The sequence below is a fragment of the Nomascus leucogenys genome, chromosome 22a (assembly GCF_006542625.1).
Source record: "Nomascus leucogenys isolate Asia chromosome 22a, Asia_NLE_v1, whole genome shotgun sequence".
Lineage (NCBI taxonomy): Eukaryota > Metazoa > Chordata > Mammalia > Primates > Hylobatidae > Nomascus > Nomascus leucogenys.
Window position 1 is genome coordinate 99592250 of NC_044402.1, and position 19010 is coordinate 99611259.

Below are 19010 nucleotides of genomic sequence, written 5' to 3' on the forward strand. Positions count from 1 at the left end.
AACATCCAATAAATGACCGTAATTATTATCAGCCTCATAATGACTCTTACAGTGTTATAGAGGAATAATTGGTACTTAAGCCAGGAAATCAATCCTTTGTAAAATTAGAAATGACTTTATATTCTTTTAGTTCTAGTTTTGATTCTTTTGATTTTAAATGTATTTTTTAGAATGTGAAAATGTTCAAACTAATTTAAAGACGTAACTGTTTCTTAAATTATGAATTTAAATGACCATTTTATACTTACATAGATGGACCTTCTCAATATCACTATAAACTAATTAATCCTCTGTTTTGCATATACTTTGTAATTTCTGGGTTTTTTTTTCTCCTAATGTTAAAGCTTTCTAGTTGTAATTTAAATAATTTTTCTTTTATTTCTACCTATTCCCCACTCATTTAATAAAAAAGCAAAATCTTAGGTAAACTTACTCAAAGGAACTCAGCCCCAGCTCTCCCCACAGGCCTATGTGAGAAGGACTTTGTGGAGGGGGAGATGGAACATGAAGTCCTGATGAGGAACTGCAGCCATCGCCCACACCTTACAGCTTCAGCTGTATGACAGAATTACAAGGTTACTGTGCTTTTCCCCACTAAAATGTGTCATGTTGGCTCCAAAGGCAAAGACCACATTTCCTATACTTAGGTCAGTGCCTAACTTCCTAAATCCTCCCAAAACTTTTAAGAAGAGTGAGTTCACTTTTTAAAAAACACAATTCTCCTTTTACTATTCTCTCATACTTTATGGATCTTTTTCATTTTAGAATAACAAATTAAACATTTTCCAGAGTTCAGGAGGAATAAATCCAACCAATGCAAAGAAAACACGTCTAGTTACATTAAAGGATCATTTGTACCACCATCCCTGCCACCATCACACACTACCCATATGATCCATGTCTTTTAGCTACAAAACATCAGCATCAAAGCAAGCATTTAAGAAAAAAAAAAATCTGCCATTCATCCTGGTCTTGACAGCCATATGATGAAAAAACACTTTCCCACCAGTGTGAAACTGTCAGTCTTTTATGCAGAACAAATATTAGGACAGATGAAACTGTTACCTAAATAAGGTAGCAATAAACAAAAGAGGTTTAAATTTTGCAAGTAATAATCAATAATCAAATAATAATAAAAAGGATAATCAGAAGCAAATAAGACTATCTGCTATAATAAGCTGATGGCTAGTGGCAGAAAGAAATCCTAAGCACAGGACTATAAAACAGTGGCATTAAAGTCTGCATAATGTTGACCAATTAAAATGAATGTTCTTAGCATTTTCCTTACCACTTTCAACTAAGAGTAAACTCATGTGGTCTGTTGTGGTAAGCTGGCATCAGCAAAAAAAGTGAGAGCTCCGTTACTTTAGCATCCTAATTATACCCGGCAGGAAAAGCAGAGCTCCAGGGGTGGGGGGTGGGGGGACTGGTGCTGGTCGGGTCCACTTTCATGGCAGAAGGATATTTGCTCTGAGGCCATGATCTGGGCAGTATGAGCACTGCAATAAGTAAATCTCTATGTCAACAGGTGAGGATTCCAGTTTTGGGGGAGAGAAAGACTGAAATTATGTGCAAAGCACATACTGGAAGAACACAGACTCAAGCATGAGTACTCCCCATTAGAGCAATTGCACTAATTGGAAAACAAAAGAGAATTAAAATGCCCCATTTTCTAAATTATGCTTGCCTTCTGTAGTAAAAGTCAGCATAACGGTTCCATTTAATTGAATAATTAGATTGGTTCTTCAGGGATTTTCCACTGTGCATTGGTTAGATTTAAAGAGATTTTCCAAAACTATACTTTTAAGTTACTATAATCTTTCTGCATGATTGCATTTGTTCTTCTCCTTAGGTCCAACCAACTGGCCTGCTTCACTTCCCTTTATTTCCTAGAATTGAGCACTAGTAATACATACGTACAGAGAAGCCAGACATGAAACAGAGAAAGAACAGTAAGAATAGCTACCCCTCACTGAATGTTTATTCTGTGCCAGGCAGTTCTAGGAACTTCACATGGATTAATTAACTGAATCCCGACAAGTTCTTCACAAAGGTGCTATTTGGATCAAGATTGAACTGGAAACATGTAGCATCTCCTCTTAATTCCAATTTGGAGGAGAATCCTCCGAATTGGAAATTACAAACACGGGGAGTTGTCAGTCTGATAAAGAAGGTTTCCAGGGGACAATGACAAGGCAACTGCCCATGACAGACTAGGAAGATGTTTCTCAAGAGAAGTAATAGAGAAATTATCTACAAAGTGAAATATACAGTTTCTGGTCAGCCAATGTACCATAGTCAGTTGGGCAGCATGATGACATCTACACGAAGATGGTTAAGTTATATCTTCTAGCATCTTCTAACCGGTAAGGAAAGAGCAGTCAAAACACTGAATGCCCAAATGGGCATCTCTAAAGTGAAACTCTCTTACAAGTTACCAAAGGAGCTGAGCTTCTTCTATTATACTGACACTTTTCTTTGGCTGTAAGTCCCTTTCAACCACAATATACATAATATCTGAGATTAAAAGATTCCCAAAGTTATCTGTCCTAATTATCTGTATTCCCTTAAAATGTTCTAATTACTCCAGGCAGAGAGTTATTGTCTCTAGACAATTCCTAGCAAAAGAACAACATAATTTCCTCTCTAGCCAACTGCTAAGAATCCTTCCTAATATCATGTAGTACTTTATTCTAGTGGTATAAGTACTCTGAGTGAAAGGAGAGCGGTGCCTAATGCCTATAAGATGGTCTTCTCTAGGAACAAAAACCAATCCAAATCCTCTTCTAAAATCCTCCCATCTAAAGGACAGAATCAAGTCATCTTTTCTTCACTTTCTCACATCTTGACTAAATAATGTCAACTCTTTTAGCCATTTCTTCACAGGAAAAGTTTCTGAACTCTCACTTAACTGATATTTCGATTTGGCGTTTTTTTTTTTTTTTTTTTTTTTTTGGTCTGAATCTCTCAGAACATCTTCTAAATTCCCTGTTAGTGAACTAGAACGAATCAAATTTGGTCTCTGTCCCAAGCAAGTGCCCTGAGAGTCATGCCATTGATTGCTGATGGAGAGACCTATAAGTGGTTTCATTCCCAGGCTCATTTGACAGTTTGGGCATAATTTTTTTATTAATATTTTAAGTCACAAAATTCACAATTACTCCAACTAAGAGAATGCCCTGCAAAATGAATAAAATTCTCTTTCCAAACTAGTCCTTTATGCAGTCAGATTATAATTTTCTGAGATTTTCTTTATATTAAGTTTAATTGAGCATCTTTCCAACCATTTATGAAAAAGCTGGCAGGACCAAGGACTTTCCAGCATTACCTTTTTTCCTTTTTTCAAAATGGGCCCAGTGGAGTGGCAAAAAAAAAATCCCCATTGATAGTACCTACTAACGCCATGCATACAAACACTGCATAACCAGAAATGAGTGCCTATGTCCTCTAAAAGGCATGCTCATAGCAGTTTTAGTCATCACCGGAAACAACCCAAGTGTCTACCGATAATAAGATCGATAAATAAGTTGTGGTATACTTATACAACCGAGCAGTAGGAAACATGAACTATTGCTATATACACAAACATAGATAAATACCACAGACTTACTGTTGAGTGAAAGAAGTCAGATATGAGAGACTAAAAACTGTATGATTTCACTTATGTGAAAGAATAGGAAAAACAACTTAATATAAAAGAATAGACAAAAATAGGAAAAGCCTGCATTGACAGATCCCAGCATAATGGGTTTCCACTGAGGTTTACTGAGTGGAAGAGGGTGGAAGATAGCCTTCTGGGATGTTGCAAATATTCTCTGTATTGACTCGTGTGTTTGTTAAAAGGATGTGTGTATGTCTAAAAGATTATCAAGCTGTACAATTAAAATCTATTCATTTTACTTTATGCAAACTATAACATATTTCAATATAAAAGTTTAAAAAAATGGGCTTAGTAGTTGACCTTTATTTATCCCTAAGGCAAACACCTCTCTTCATGTGATTTTCCCAAATAATGGAACATTTAATTCTGTAAGGGTAACTATCCACTCCTTTTTACTCTTGATCTTTGCACACTGAAGCCTATCAACTCATCGTACTTCTTTTTTTGGTTTGGATTTTTCTCCATCAAAATTAAAGTTAATCTAGACAACAAATTCATTTCTGTAAAGAGTCCTAAATGGTTTATTTATTTATGTTATTAATTTTCACAGTACTCTTAGAGGCAGGCATTTTTACCCCCATTTTATGATGGGAAAACTGAAGTTCCAAAAGTGTAGATAATTTGTTTAAGGTGCAGAGTTTGTAAGCAGCAGAACTGAGCTTGTCAAGCATATCTTATTCAAGCATATGTTAAAGCCCATGCCCTTAAACATTATGGTCTCCTGACTTCTATGAGTAAAATACAGAGAAAAATTGAACAAAGTCTTTAGAGTAGAGGAGACAGATCGTAAATAAAATATCAGGTAGTAATAAATACATACAGCAATGCATAAGGAAGAAGATTGTGGGGAGGGGAAGTTATTTGAGGTAAGGTGACTCAGAGAATGCTCCCTACAGAGGCAGCATTGGAGCCCAGGTCTGAAGGATGTGAAGCCCAGCCAAGTGGAAGAGCATTCCAGATAACAGAAAGGCAAGCAAAAAGGCTGCGAGGCAAGAATATACTTGGTACAACTGCAAAACCGCAAGAAAGTCAGCATGTTAGAGCTATGCCGCCCAATACAGTAGCCACTAGCCACATGTGGGTATTTACATTTAAATTAATTAAACAAAAAAACAAACGCTCAGTTACTCAGTCACATCAGCTACATTTTAAGTGCCCCATTGTGTCACTTGTGCGATGCCATGATGCCACAGCACAATACAGAGCATTTCCCTTAGCACAGAAAGTACTGTTGGATAGTACCACGCTCCACCAAAATGACACCTGAGAGAGCCACGGCCAGAGCATGGAGTGCTTGGCATTCCACCATCAGGGTAATGGAAAGCCCTCACAATGAACTTCAATCATAAAATCTGAGATAGCCAAAAATATACTAAGACCTGAAAACTACTACTATTACCAGAGAGATGGGAAAATATTTATATAATTACTTAGTAAGAAAAATTCAGTTTGTAATACAGCACTGGATTTTTATCAGAGTATTACAAATGGCAACATTATCATAAAAACAGCCAGAAGTATGCATTGGCACGTCTACCCTCAAAAGAATGGTTAATTTGCATTTAACTGATTGTTGTCTTCTTCATCAGAGGTGTTCATCATATCTAAAAGAAATGACATTAAAAACAGCCCTGGGTTAAAAGCATTTTTTAAAAAGTGTATCCATATATCAAACATTTATGGAGTATCTACAATAATTGGACCTATTAATTTATACAGCTTTTTAATAAGAAGTCCTATTTCCAACAATTAAGGTCTGATGAGTAAGTTATGGGTAGGATTAAACAAATAGAAAGTTAAAAGTCTAGTAAGTTTCTTATTTATTTGCTGTAATCTCTCTGGGCTGAAATGTGACACATATGTCTATAAATCGGTATGAAGATGGCAACGAAGAATGAGAAGTTGTAAATATCCTCAAAAGAGACATTAACTGCAAATGAAACCCAAAGTTCCTTGCCCAGTCATAAAGCACAATTATAATATGGACACATGTTGTTTCTCTGCCTTCAAAAACCGAAAAATTTGAAAACAAAAAGACCTAACGGTACCATGACCAACGTTGACTAAGAAAGATAAAGCAGCTCTTCTTAAAGCTCTCAGTGTTCAAATGGATTCTGAAGGCCTCAATGAAAACCAGCTGGGAGCCATGTGTAAAATATAATGCTTTTTGCCTGCAGGGAAGGAAGTGAGATCTTGAATGATTAAGTTTAGGAAAGTATATAATTCACTGTATCATTATGGGGTGAGCTGGATTACTTATAATATGCCAACACTTTGTGGTCTTCTTTAATAGAGAAAATGAGAAATTATTAAAGAGGTGACTGTATAAGGTGGTTGATCCAGTGTAGTAATAGGTTAAAACAGTTTCCCAGGTGGTCACATCTGTCTCTCTATGACAAGCCTCACCCAAAGCTTCAGGTCCTGTAGGGTAAGGTACATTAATAGGAGATGAGAACACAAACAAAATGACTTTTATCCACGTTTATTTTGGGTTAATACTAGAATTATTTTGACTTGTAGTCTAATTTTACCTCATTTTTTAGAACAGAACATAAACTGTGATCCAAAAAAGGAAAGCATTCTTCTACTAAATTCACCACTTAAAAAAAAAAAAAGTTCCAAGAAAAATATACTTAAGGTCAGGCGTGGTAGATGATGCCTATAATCCCAACACTTTGGGAGGCCAAGGCAGGCAATCACTTGAGTTCAGGAGTTCAAGACCAGCCTGGACAACATGGTAAAACCCTGTCTCTACAAAAAATACAAAAATTAGCCAGGTGTGGTGGCATGCGCCTGTAATCCCAGGTACTTGGGTGTTGTGGGAAGTCAGGGTGGGAACGGAGGGACTGGCTGAAGCCATGGCAGAAGAACGTGGATTGTGAAGATTTCATGGACATTTATTAGTTCCCCAAATTGATACTTTCATAATTTCTTACGTCTATCTTTACTGCAATCTCTGAACATAAATTGTGAAGATTTCATGGGCACTTATCACTTCCCCAATCAATACCCTTGTGATTTCCTCTCCCTGTCTTTACTTTAATCTCTTAATCCCATCATCTTCAGAAGCTGAGGAGGATGTATGTCACCTCAGGACCCTGTGAGGATTGCGTTAACTGCACAAATTGTTTGTAGAGCATGTGTGTTTGAACAATATGAAATCTGGGCACCTTGAAAAAAGAACAGGATAACAGCAATGTTCAGGAAACAAGAGAGATAACCTTAAACTCTGACTGCTGGTGAGCCAGGCGGAACAGAGCCATATTTCTCTTCTTTCAAAAGCAAATGGGAGAAATATCGCTGAATTCTTTTTCTCAGCAAGGAACATATCTGAGAAAGAGAATGCGTCCGTGAGGGTAGGCCTCTGAAATGGCCGCTTTGGGGGTGGCTGTCTTTTACGGTCACAGCTGTAGGGATGAAATAAGCCCCAGTCTCCTGTAGTGCTCCCAGGCCTATTAGGACGAGGAAATTCCCACCTAGTAAATTTTGGTCAGACCGGTTGTCTGCTCTCAAACCCTGTCTCCTGATAAGATGTTATCAATGACAATGCGTGCCCAAAACTTCATTAGCAATTTTAATTTCGCCCCTGTCCTGTGGTCCTGTGATCTCGCCCTGCCTCCATTTACCTTGTGATATTTTATTACCTTGTGAAGCATGTGATCTCTGTGACCCACACCCTATTCGTACACTCCCTCCCCTTTTGAAAATCACTAATAAAAACTTGCTGGTTTTGCAGCTTGTGGGGCATCATGGAACCTGCCGACATGTGATGTCTCCCCCGGACACCCAGCTTTAAAATTTCTCTCTTTGTACTCTGTCCCTTTATTTCTCAGACTGGCCAACACTTAGGGAAAATAGAAAAGAACCTATGTGACTATTGGGGGCAGGCTCCCCCGATACTTGGAAGGCTGAGACAGGAGAATTGCTTAAACCCAGGAGGGGGAGGTTGCAGTGAGGTGAGATCACACCACTGCACTCCAGCCTGGCTGACAGAGCAAGACCCTGTCTCAAAAAAAAAGTGTGTGTGTATGTATGTGTGTGTGTGTGTGTGTGTGTGCATGTGTGTGTGTGTGTGTGTGTGTATATATATATATATATATATATATATATATGAGAAATCATTAAAGAGGTGACTGTATAAGGTGGTTGATCCAGTGTAGTAATAGGTTAAAATAGTTTCCCAGGTGGTCACATCTGTCCCCCTATGACAAGCCTCACCCAAAGCTTCAGGTCCTGTAGGGTAGGGTACATTAATAGGAGATGAGAACACAAACAAGATGATATGAGACATACACACACACAGACACACAATTTTTTTACTTAAAAGTAACAACAATTGGTTAAAGTCCTTATGCATAACTCAATTAGAATTTGTTGAACAGATGATTGAATACATGCTATTATTTTTTAAATGGACTATATATAAAACATCATGTAACTGAAAGTTTCAAAAACCTAGCTCTACCCTCTAATATTCCCCTTTTTCCAAAATCAGCATTAGGGACAATTAATTTTGGCCTATTCAATGAGGAGAACTTTAAAGATTAATAACTAATGTAAATATTAATGTAATTATTTTATGTCTCTGTCACTATTGGACTGTGAGCTGCATATTGGCATACCATATGCCTGGGACACAATTAGTGCTCAGTATCTTTGTTCTGTGGCGCTGCATTCCATATTCTCTCTTCTTTATTTTTTGAGACAGAGTCTTGCTCTGTTGCCCAGGCTGGAGTGCAGTGGTGTGATCTTGGCTCACTGCAAGCTCCACCTCCCGGGTTCACACCATTCTCCTGCCTCAGCCTCCCAAGTAGCTGGGACTACAGGCACCCACCGCCACACCCAGCTAATTTTTTGTATTTTTAGTAGAGACAGGGTTTCACCATGTTAGCCAGGATGGTCTCGATCTCCTGACCTCGTGATCCACCCACATTGGCCTCCTAAAGTGCTGAGATTACAGGCGTAAGCCACTGCGCCCGGCCCATATTCTCTCTTCTTTACTTTCAGATCGGTTACTATTCTTGTTCAGCAAAACTAGTTATTACTTCTCTTGCTATTATTCCTTTTTAGCAAAACAATGTTTAAAAAATAAAGAAGCTATCACTAATTACAGGAATTTATATCTAGTGTGTATCTGAGAGTAGGGATATAATTCTTTTCTGTGTAAAAAAAATTTCCCAGGGTACTGTATAACCTTTAAGATGGCATTGTATACACGTGGTAAGGAGAAGTTTTGAGGTCACAAAGTTCTGGTTTCAAATCCAGTTTCTACTGCAAAAGCACAACTGCTTGGTTACTAGCCTTGTAATTCTGAGCACGTTTCTTACTCTCTCTGAGCCACAGTGTTTGTTAATCTGTAAAATCTTCCTTGTAGTGCTTGTAGCGTTAGGAGGGAAAGTGAGATAATATATGATAAGTATGTACCAGCAAAGTTCTGAAGTCATAAGTAGGGTTTCAATTAGTAGTAGTTATTACAAAATGTGAGGAGGATTTAAGAATCAGGAGGATAATGAGTCACTCATTTTTTCTATCAACATGCTTATCATAAAAGCAAAAAATTCAGAAACCTTTTTCACCCCACAGATCTACAAATAGGCACACCTACTGATAACTTTTCTTATTTCTTTCACTCAAATACTACATACATCTTTGTACATAAAATAACACCTACAAAGAAAAGTTGCCTCTGAAGCATATGTTACATGAAATTGAGCCTCAAGTTACAGTCTGTTTAAGGTGACACCTTCTATACATACAGCCTGACATCCTCTTAGGAAGACATTCTTTATCAATGGTTCTCAAAGTGTGGTCCATGCAAGAGGCCCATGCCATCAAAACTATTTTCATAGCAAATCCAAGACATTATTTACAACATAAACATAAACTTTTTTTTGTTTTTCTATTTTTGAGATGGAGTCTCACTCTGTCGCCCAGGCTGGAGTGCAATGGTGCGATCTTGGCTCACTGCAAGCTCTGCCTCCTGGGTTCACACCATTCTCCTGCCTCAGCCTCCCAAGTAGCTGGGACTACAGGCACCCGCCACCATGCCCAGGTATTTTTTTTTTTTTTTGTATTTTTTGTAGGGATGGGGTTTCATCGTGTTAGCCAGGATGGTCTCGATCTCCTGACCTTGTGATCCACCCGCCTCGGCCTCCCAAAGTGCTGGGATTACAGGTGTGAGCCACCGTGCCCAGCCTAACAAACTTTTTGACCTTGCTGAAATTTGCCGTGAGCTCATGGCCGTGAAAAATACAAATGCCTGGACCATTTGGTGCTGCTGCCTTGATTGTTGCAGGCCAGCATTTCCTACCAGTGCTTTTGTACCATCTGCAAATTTCAGCAAAGTCAAAAAGGTAAATAATGTCTTGCATTTGCTATGAAAATAGTTTCAATATCATGGGCCTATTGCATAGACCACACTTCAAAATTTGCAGATGGTACAAAAGCACTGGTGGGAAACGCTGGCCTGCAAGAATCAAAGTAGCAGCACCAAATGGTCCAGGCAGTTGTATTTTTCACTGCCAAAAGCTCATGGCAAAAATGATGCCACTTTCATTTAAGAGCATCTTTGATGAAGCAGTAAAATTGTATTACTTAAGTCTCAATCCTTGAGTATACTTCTTTTTAATGTACTGTGTGAAGAAATGGGAAGTGCATATGAAGTACTTCTGTAGCATACTGAGGAAAGATGGTTGCCTTGAGAAAGAGCACTTGTGTGATTATTGCACTTGAAAGCTCTGCCACCCATCTTTGTCATGGAGTATCAATTTGACTTGAAAGAACAACTAAAGACAAACTATGGTTATTCAGATCTGCATATTTGACATTGTTTTAAAAATAAAGTGAGCCTATCACTCCAGGAAAAATATCTGACAGCATTTGTTGCCAATGATACCTTTTAACCTTTCAAGCAAAAATTAGAATTTTGAAAAACTTGTAGTGGCCACCATATGCTTAATAGTTTCCCAGTACTTAACTTTTTTGATATTAGTGGTGATTTAACAAATATATTTGGTTTTGCTTTTAAATATGTCATATAATAAAACGTGCCAACATTTATAAGGGCTGCATAACCTTACAAAATACAGTAAACCAGTATTTTCCAAATGCCTGCATGATGTTATAAAGTTATGAATAGGTAAAATAAAAAGTATGAAAAGTTCATCAATATAGTTTCAGATTCAATTCCACTTTGCAACTAACCATTAAGAAACTACCACTTGTAGAATGTTGCTGTAGTATCAAAGAAGAATATCACAATTATCGGAAATGCAGATTAAAATATTTTTTCCTATTGTAATTACATGTCTACCTGAGGCTGGATTTGCCTCACCGGTGTCAACCAAAATCACATATTGTATTAGACTAAATGCTGAAGCAATTATGAAAATCCAATTGTCTTTCATTAAGTCAGACTTTAAAATATTTGCAAAAGTATATAAAACATTGGCATTCTATTATTTTTCTGTTTTGAAAATACATTTATTGTCAAATAAATATAACATTTACATATATGCATTTATAGTTGGCCCGCCACATCCTTGGGTTCCATACCTATGGATTCAACAAACCACAATAAAAAATATTTAGAAAAAAAAAGAATGGTTGTGTCTGTACCTAACATGTATCAACTATTTTTTGTCATTATTCCCCAAACAATATAGTATAATAACTATTTACATAGCATTTACACTGTATGAGGTATCATAAGTAAACTAGAGATAATTCAAAGTATATGGAAGTATGTGTATACATTACATGCAAATACTACACCATTTTACATAAGGAGCTTGAGCATCCATGAATTTTATCTGCAAGAAGTTCTGGAATCAATCCCCCATGAATACAAAGGGATGACTGTGTATTATCTATAATTATTTTTAAATTAGTAAGCATTTAAAAAATTCCTCAGAATTTCTAATATGGTAATATTGGTAAATATAACACATTATTGGGGTCCTCAATAGTAACAGTGAAAAGAGATTCTGAGACCAAAAAGTTTGAAAACTTTAGATGACATGAATCACACTCAACAGTAAAAACATCCTTACTTGAGTCAAATCACTTAGGAAAGCCTTAGAGAAAGAGTGTAGGAGAAAATCACTTAGGAAAGCCTTAGGGAAAGAGTGTAGGAGAAATTACACATGCATTATGATTTGCCTCTTGACTTTATCACACAAAGACATTTTCACAGGCAAAACATATTCTCCTAGATACACAACTCAGCACTATTTCTAACTTCAAATGATATTACTTAAGTTGGCTCTTATGATTGTAATTTCACATCCTAACATTATAGAACTTATTAAAAAACCATGGTTTAGCTTTGTTGCTTTATTTGGATTACACAGTATCCTAAGGTCAAAACTCAGGAAATCTGTTATTAAAAAAAAAAAAAGTATCCATGAAGTGATGACAAATTGCAGACTACAGGTGTTAGATTACATTTTGACTCCAGGCGGATTTAATATAAGTTGGTTCTCTTTTACAATTGCTCTTAGCACATACAGCTATAGGAGAGGGATTTAAAAAAACAGAAAGAGAGAGAAAGAGAATAAGAAAAAAAAAAGTGGTGGTCAATAAAAGAAGACCATGTCAAGAGAAATCAATACAAACAAGCAAAATGGTAGGAAGTCTGACATGGAAATATGTGTTCAATTTCATCCAGCCTTAGTCTGTTTTTTTTTTTTAATATTGTAACCAAGATACTATTGGAACACTGTGTATGTTTTTAATGCAGTTTAATAATTGTTTCTCAAAATAAACACTTTGGTCAAAGATAAAAGCATAAAAATATTGTGACACAATAAGCTGTTAAACTTGGGTTTTGGAGGAAGCATGGTTCTTAAAACAGCCTTTGGCTTATATCATTTCCTCTTTGGTTATAAATTGAGAACAACTATACCAACAGCTTTGGTATAGTTTGAGGGGGAAAAAAAAGTGTCACAGTCATTAATCTGATCGCGGGGAGTGGCCAGAATCTGCAAACACTGAAGAGGTAGGTGGCTGAGTGAAATGCTTCTTCAATATAAGGAGATGGGTAACTATATCAAATAACTATGAAGAGAGTATAGAAAACAATCCACTCTCCAGTTAGAACCTGAGGAAAAGCATGGACACATAATGTACCTGGTGGCAATTATACCTTTCCCTTAATCAGCACCATCTGAGAAACACGTTTATTTGATCATCTAGGGCTAACATCACCAAAACCATTCCACAAAAACAACAAACACAATCCATGAGAAGACTTAGGAAGACCGGACCCTTTAGGACAGTCCAGGCTGTGACCATGTGTCCTTATGCCTGGGAGATACCATCCCCAGCCCACCCACCACACCCTCACTTGCCTGACATCCATAAGCACTAATTTCTCCCTGTTCCAACACTCCTCCACCACTCTTCACAAAGTATTCTCAGAACACAAAACCTAGCCTAAAAATTCACAGGAAAGGCCTATCTCTTGAAGATCCAATTCAAGGCACAGATTAAAGTGTCTTTAAAGACCTTAAATCTGGTTAAAATGAATAAAGAGTAAAATGGAAATGAGCAGGGTAACAGTTACCTCTAGGATTCTGCTTTTTAAATAAATGTGTGACTTGCTTCATGGGTATAATTGCAAAAAAAAAGTGGCTTTTGCACCAGCATACATGAAAGAAGATGCTCTTAAGTTAAACATAACCAGGTAACTAAATGAGGAAGATGAAAGGTTAGAATGACTTGGTACCACGATCCCAATGATATTAAAAGAACCAACCTGGAAATTTGTAACACTTCAGCAATGGCAAAAGGCTAAGAAAGAAAGATGTGCAAAGGGTTCAGATTAAGCATGATCCATCAGAATGCTTAAATAGTTAATCCAGCTGGCTAAATAATTCTCAAGTGAAGTAAAAAATGTGACCCAAATGAAAATAACTTCATCAATGCCAGTGACACATGATTTGTGAGCTCTGAAACTTGTTTTAAAACAGATTCAAGGTAAGCTTAAAATAATAGAATTGAGACCACTTCAGATAAATAGATTTCATCCAGTAAATTTAGCCAGAGCAGAGTTTTGACTCCTTTTAAATGAAAATGTTTTAAGATACATGAAGTAAAAGAATAGATACATTTAACAAGAAGAGACATCACCCAGTCAGGCAAGAATTGTCAATGAAGACTTAAATAATGATTCCTAAGGTAAAGCACCAAAGAGTCAGAATTCAAACCATTTCCAAATCCCTTTATAGTATTTGTAAATCTAGTGATGAAAAACATGAATTGAAAACACCTATTTGGAATAGGATGATTTAGAAACAAGGATAATATGGAGGGGTGTGGTGGTGGGGGGAGATTATCTATGTATACTTTCAGTCATAGGATCTCAATAAATTATGTAAGCTTCGCTGAAATAAAGCATTACTATTACTGATTTACACATAGATTATTTAATATGACTCCATGGTCATATATGAAATTTCTGTAATTATTTAAATCCTGTACTTATTTTCAAGGCTCTTTATCGTCTTTTGTATTTCTTACTTCTTAAAAAGAATGAAATAAATCTCACAATATTGGCAGGTACTATTGCATTTATTCTTCATAGGAAGAAACAAATATACAAAATTGAGCTCTGACTCCAAAATCACATAACGCGAGTCTAACATGTAACAAATACATGCTTACTGCTGTTTAGCTAGCTAATGGAGAAAAATACAAAATTATATTCTGTTTCAATTTAAGTTTTTAACACAAATTTCTTTTAGTGTGAATAAACACCTTCAACTAAAGTCTACTAAACTCTAAGAATAACACTATAAATGACAGAGGCTATTATTCAATATTTCAAGTTTGGAATTAAAAGTGAAAACAACACAAATGTAAGGAAAAATTAGAATACCTTATGGGAGGGTTTCTCTCCCAAATGTCCACTTAGAGTGGGTTATAAAGAGATTTCTACATTTCTATCTCTGTGTACCATTTTTACAAAGCAGATAGCCAATTTCATCAAAATTTGCTAGCACACAGAGAGAGACCCTTCCTGACAAACCTCAGCCAAGAACCAGTTTAGGATTTAAAATCCCCATAACTGCAATGGCACTAGTGACATCACAACTGAAGTGTTTAATAGCTTCTTAAAAGAGAGGGCTTCAATTATTTAAGGAGAAAGCATGTTTGGAAGAGATGCTTTCCTTCAGGGGAAAGAGATGAAAGAAGGTAATCCAAGTGTTTGAAGCCTCACATGAGGCTATTTACAATCCCACATTACGCCACATTTTCTGTATAATTTTTACAGTTGGGGTACTCAGAAGTCAGAACAATCTGACAGTTATGGTTAGTGAAAATATTAGATGTTCACCAAGAAAATACCACCTCAGCATATTTTTTGCTTTCTGAATGTAACCACTTAATAACAGGACTTGAGAAAACTGCACTGTGTGAATCAAACACATAAAAGTACAAATATTCCTTTTATAGAAAGCAAATCTTAAGCAGTACATTATAATCAACCACTCTGGTAAAAGAAAAAAAAAATATCTAGCATTACCACACCACTGACATATTATAGTTTATTATACCCAAAAGTCCAAACTGGGTAAACAAAGTCAAATGATCAAAGAAGGGTTTTCGCCTCAAACCATGAGACAGAGGCCACTGATCTCTAGGGAAAGGCAGCAAAGATTCTTGGTGGCTTAGCTCTTAAAAGGTATCAAGTGAGAGCTTATCAAACATAGCCTTTAGTTTTCAACTTTATTTAATTTCATCAGAGACTGGTTTTCTTGGTATTATTTTCTTTCAAGAGAAAAATAATATGGAAAAATTAAATACGTGAGGTAGAAACTTCCCAAAAGTTTGGGCTCTTAATTCTAGGGTATGCTTTTCCATTCTAAACCACTTTTAATTCGTTATGGGAATATTGGTTTTGTATCCTCCACATTAATGATCTTACTACCTGAAACCAGGTATGGATAGACTTTTGCTTCTCAACTTTGTGGCAGGTGTATCGGGTGAGAAGTGAAAAGCCAACAAGGACAGGCATTCTTGTTTAGATCACAGCTTTCTCAAGAAAATGAGTCTCCTTTTCCCAGGGGGCCACGGATGGTCACCAGGAAGAGAAATCTCAGTTCCTAATTCCCTGGGGCAAAATAACTGGACCAGTGACTCCTTTTCTCACAAGCAAGATTCTAGTCTCCGAGCAGCAGAGGACCATGCTACTCCCACAAGGCCATTCAGCATCCTTACCTACTCAGATTCACAAAACAAGTTCAATTGTGTCTCCACACCATGTTTCCTTGGCTTTTCTGAGCATATTTGCTTACCCTGTGTAGGTCGTCCTCAGAAACTGGAACTGTCAAGTTATTATACTTTCAAATGTGAATATGCTTCGGGGTGGATTTAATAGCTGAGAACTCAGTACAAAACAAACATACTTACAAATGACATTAGCAGGGAATTAATCATTAACGTTCTCGATTGGTGCTCCAAGACCAACCCTCCAGGTTGCTCCAGCCAAGATCTGAGAGTTCTCACTGACTCCTTCCCCTCATCTGAAACTCCACATCTAGTTGATCCCACGTGTTGCTGATTATTCCTTTTAAACAGTTCTTGGATTAATTTTCCCTTCTCCAGATGTACTCCCATTGCTGTAATTCAGACTCTTATAATCTCTTGCCTGAATTACTCTGACTTCCTCCCAACAGGCCTCCCTGTCACAGCCAACCGAACATCTTGCTAAAGGCCCTCAGTGGCCTTCAGGTGGTCTAGGCCTCTTCTGTGTACAAGAAGGCCCCGTAACCTGACTGCAGCCTGAGCCCCTGCCTGTCCTTGCTCCCCAGCCCCTGCCTTGCAGGCTGTGCTCCAACAACTCTACACTGGATCCCCCAGACTCATGCTGTGTCACCCTTTCTTGGAAACCTCTGATGATGAATCTGTAAGGGCCATGAGCAGCACTACACCTTGGAAGCCTTCTGAGTTCTCCAACTCACCAGGTTTGGGGCAGGCGTGCCCCTTTTGTGCTTTTCTTTCTCTTACTTACATGCTGTATTATAGCTATCTGCTCTCATATCTGCCTCTCCACTGATCTCTGGGCTCCTTACGGGTAGATTCTGTGTCATATTCACCTCCACATACTCTAAATTTAGCACAATGTCCAGGCACTGTGCTTTGAATGAATATATATGTCTACACAGGCAATAGCCGTATTACACAGACTGAAAGTCATCCTAAAATTTAGGGCCGGGCGCGGTGGCTCACGCTTGTAATCCCAGCACTTTGGGAGGCCGAGGCGGGCGGATCACGACGTCAGGAGATCGAGACCACGATGAAACCCCGTCTCTACTAAAAATACAAAAAATTAGCCGGGCGTGGTGGTGGGCGCCTGTAGTCCCAGCTACTCAGAGAGGCTGAGGCAGGAGAATGGCGTGAACCCCGGGGAGGCGGAGCTTGCAGTGAGCCGAGATTGCACCACTGCACTCCAGCCTGGGCAACAGAGCGAGACTCCGTCTCAAAAAAAAAAAAAAAAAAAAATTTAGAACACATCTAATAGTCCTAAGGGGAAATAAAGTATTAAGTTTATGTAGGCACTCACTAAAAATACACTTATTACCGAAAAGAGCTGAGTTACCATAGTTTATAATAATTTGATACATGCACACATACACTTTGTATATAGGTTAATAAATACCATACTGACTCACATAGTTCTTTAATTCCCAAAAAAAATCTGATTGAAAATTATTAACACTCAAGAAACATTTAGGATATTCCTATTCTCAGGGATAAAAACTGACATATTCATCAGTTTGCTTCTCTCTCTCCCCAATCTGCAGAAATATTTCTACTATCACCAGAACTTAGAGGGCCTGCAGCAGACAGCTTCCATGACAAGAAAAGTTGCTGGAGACAACACAGCAAAACAACAAATAAAAATGAGAGACTCCACGTAAGACAACCAAAGGAAACCTTTAAAAACAATGCAGAATTTATAAAAGCCAGAAGTATTTGTTAAAAAATGGATCATATGTATCACAATAAAATTCTGAAATGTCAATGACTCTCAACTGAGCAAAATATGAAAGCATATTGCCTATATACAAAATACTATAGAAAACACTGAATGTCTTATTCAAAACAAATATTAAATACCAAAATGATTTTCTTTGGAACAGAATGAACAAAGAGAGACTTTGTGAAGAAACAACAAAGAAAAAAAGTAACAAAATTAATTCAATGTATATATTTTTTGCCCCCAATTTGATTTAACCTCTATAGTTCCAACACCACATATTCCAAAGTAAGCAAAGAGAATGGTTTCAAGTTAGAGCCACAAACTGTCTTTACTGCTTTTTGCCTGTCTTCGTAGCTTACTTAGACTTTATCAAAATTTGCTTCTAAAAATATGCATCTGAAACTAAATAATGGAAGTTAAGAAAATCTAGAGGCCAAATATAAGCCATTTCATTTATACTTGCAGAAATCAAAAAGCATTTTGGCATTAAACAACATTTTTTTAGGGTACAGTGCTTTTAAGACATTATATAATTACCCTTACTGAGAGTACAGTTTTTAGCTTTCTCAGGGTCTCTATTGGAATTATAATTCCACGCTGAGCAAAGAGTTCTATCAAAACTCTATTATCATTAAAACACTTGAGTAGGCCAGGTGCAGTAGCTCACATCTGTAATCCCAGCACTTTGGGAGGCCGAGGCGGGTGGATCACCTGAGGTCAGGAGTTTGAGACCAGCCTGGCCAACATGGCGAAACCTAGTCACTACTAAAAATACAAAAATTAGCCAGGCATGGTGGCACATGCCTAAATCCCAGCTACTAGGGAGGCTGAGGCAGAAGAATCGCTTAAACTGGGAGGCGGAGGTTGCAATGAGCCAAGATCACGCCACTGCACTCCAGCCTGAGGGATAGAGCAAGACTCTGTCTCAAAAAAATAAATAAAAATAAACACAAAAGCAAACAAACAAACAAACAAAAACCACTTGATTAAGGGTACCCTCAAGATTCCAAACTTTCTATTTCTGAGAAGAGAACAGATTTAATGAGATATTTTGAAAGTAGAGCTGGTGAAAAGAATATTTGTGAAAAGCAATGCTGAAAAAAAAAAAAGCACTTCATAGGGCAGAAGGAGAAAAGGCAAAATTTACCACACATGGTGGAGCAATGGGTATTAAATAATCACCTCTGAATAAACTCTACAAATCAATATGGTCCTTTTGGTCTAAACTAAGAATGCTATTGCCTAAAGGAAATCTCTAAGGTCAACCAGCAATTAACTGAAAGGTTTTGATTGAAAATGCTATTGACGGCTTTCATATCAGACAGCTTCCTGGTTATTATACTTCATGGGCTAAGTAGGTGC

At 37.3% G+C, this 19010-nt stretch overlaps 1 protein-coding gene across 3 annotated transcripts in view; it reads right to left on the minus strand.

The window, feature by feature from the left end:
- The window catches only part of SATB2 (SATB homeobox 2), a 190725-nt gene that overhangs the window by 3918 nt on the left and 167797 nt on the right, over positions 1-19010 (minus strand). The window lies entirely within an intron of this gene.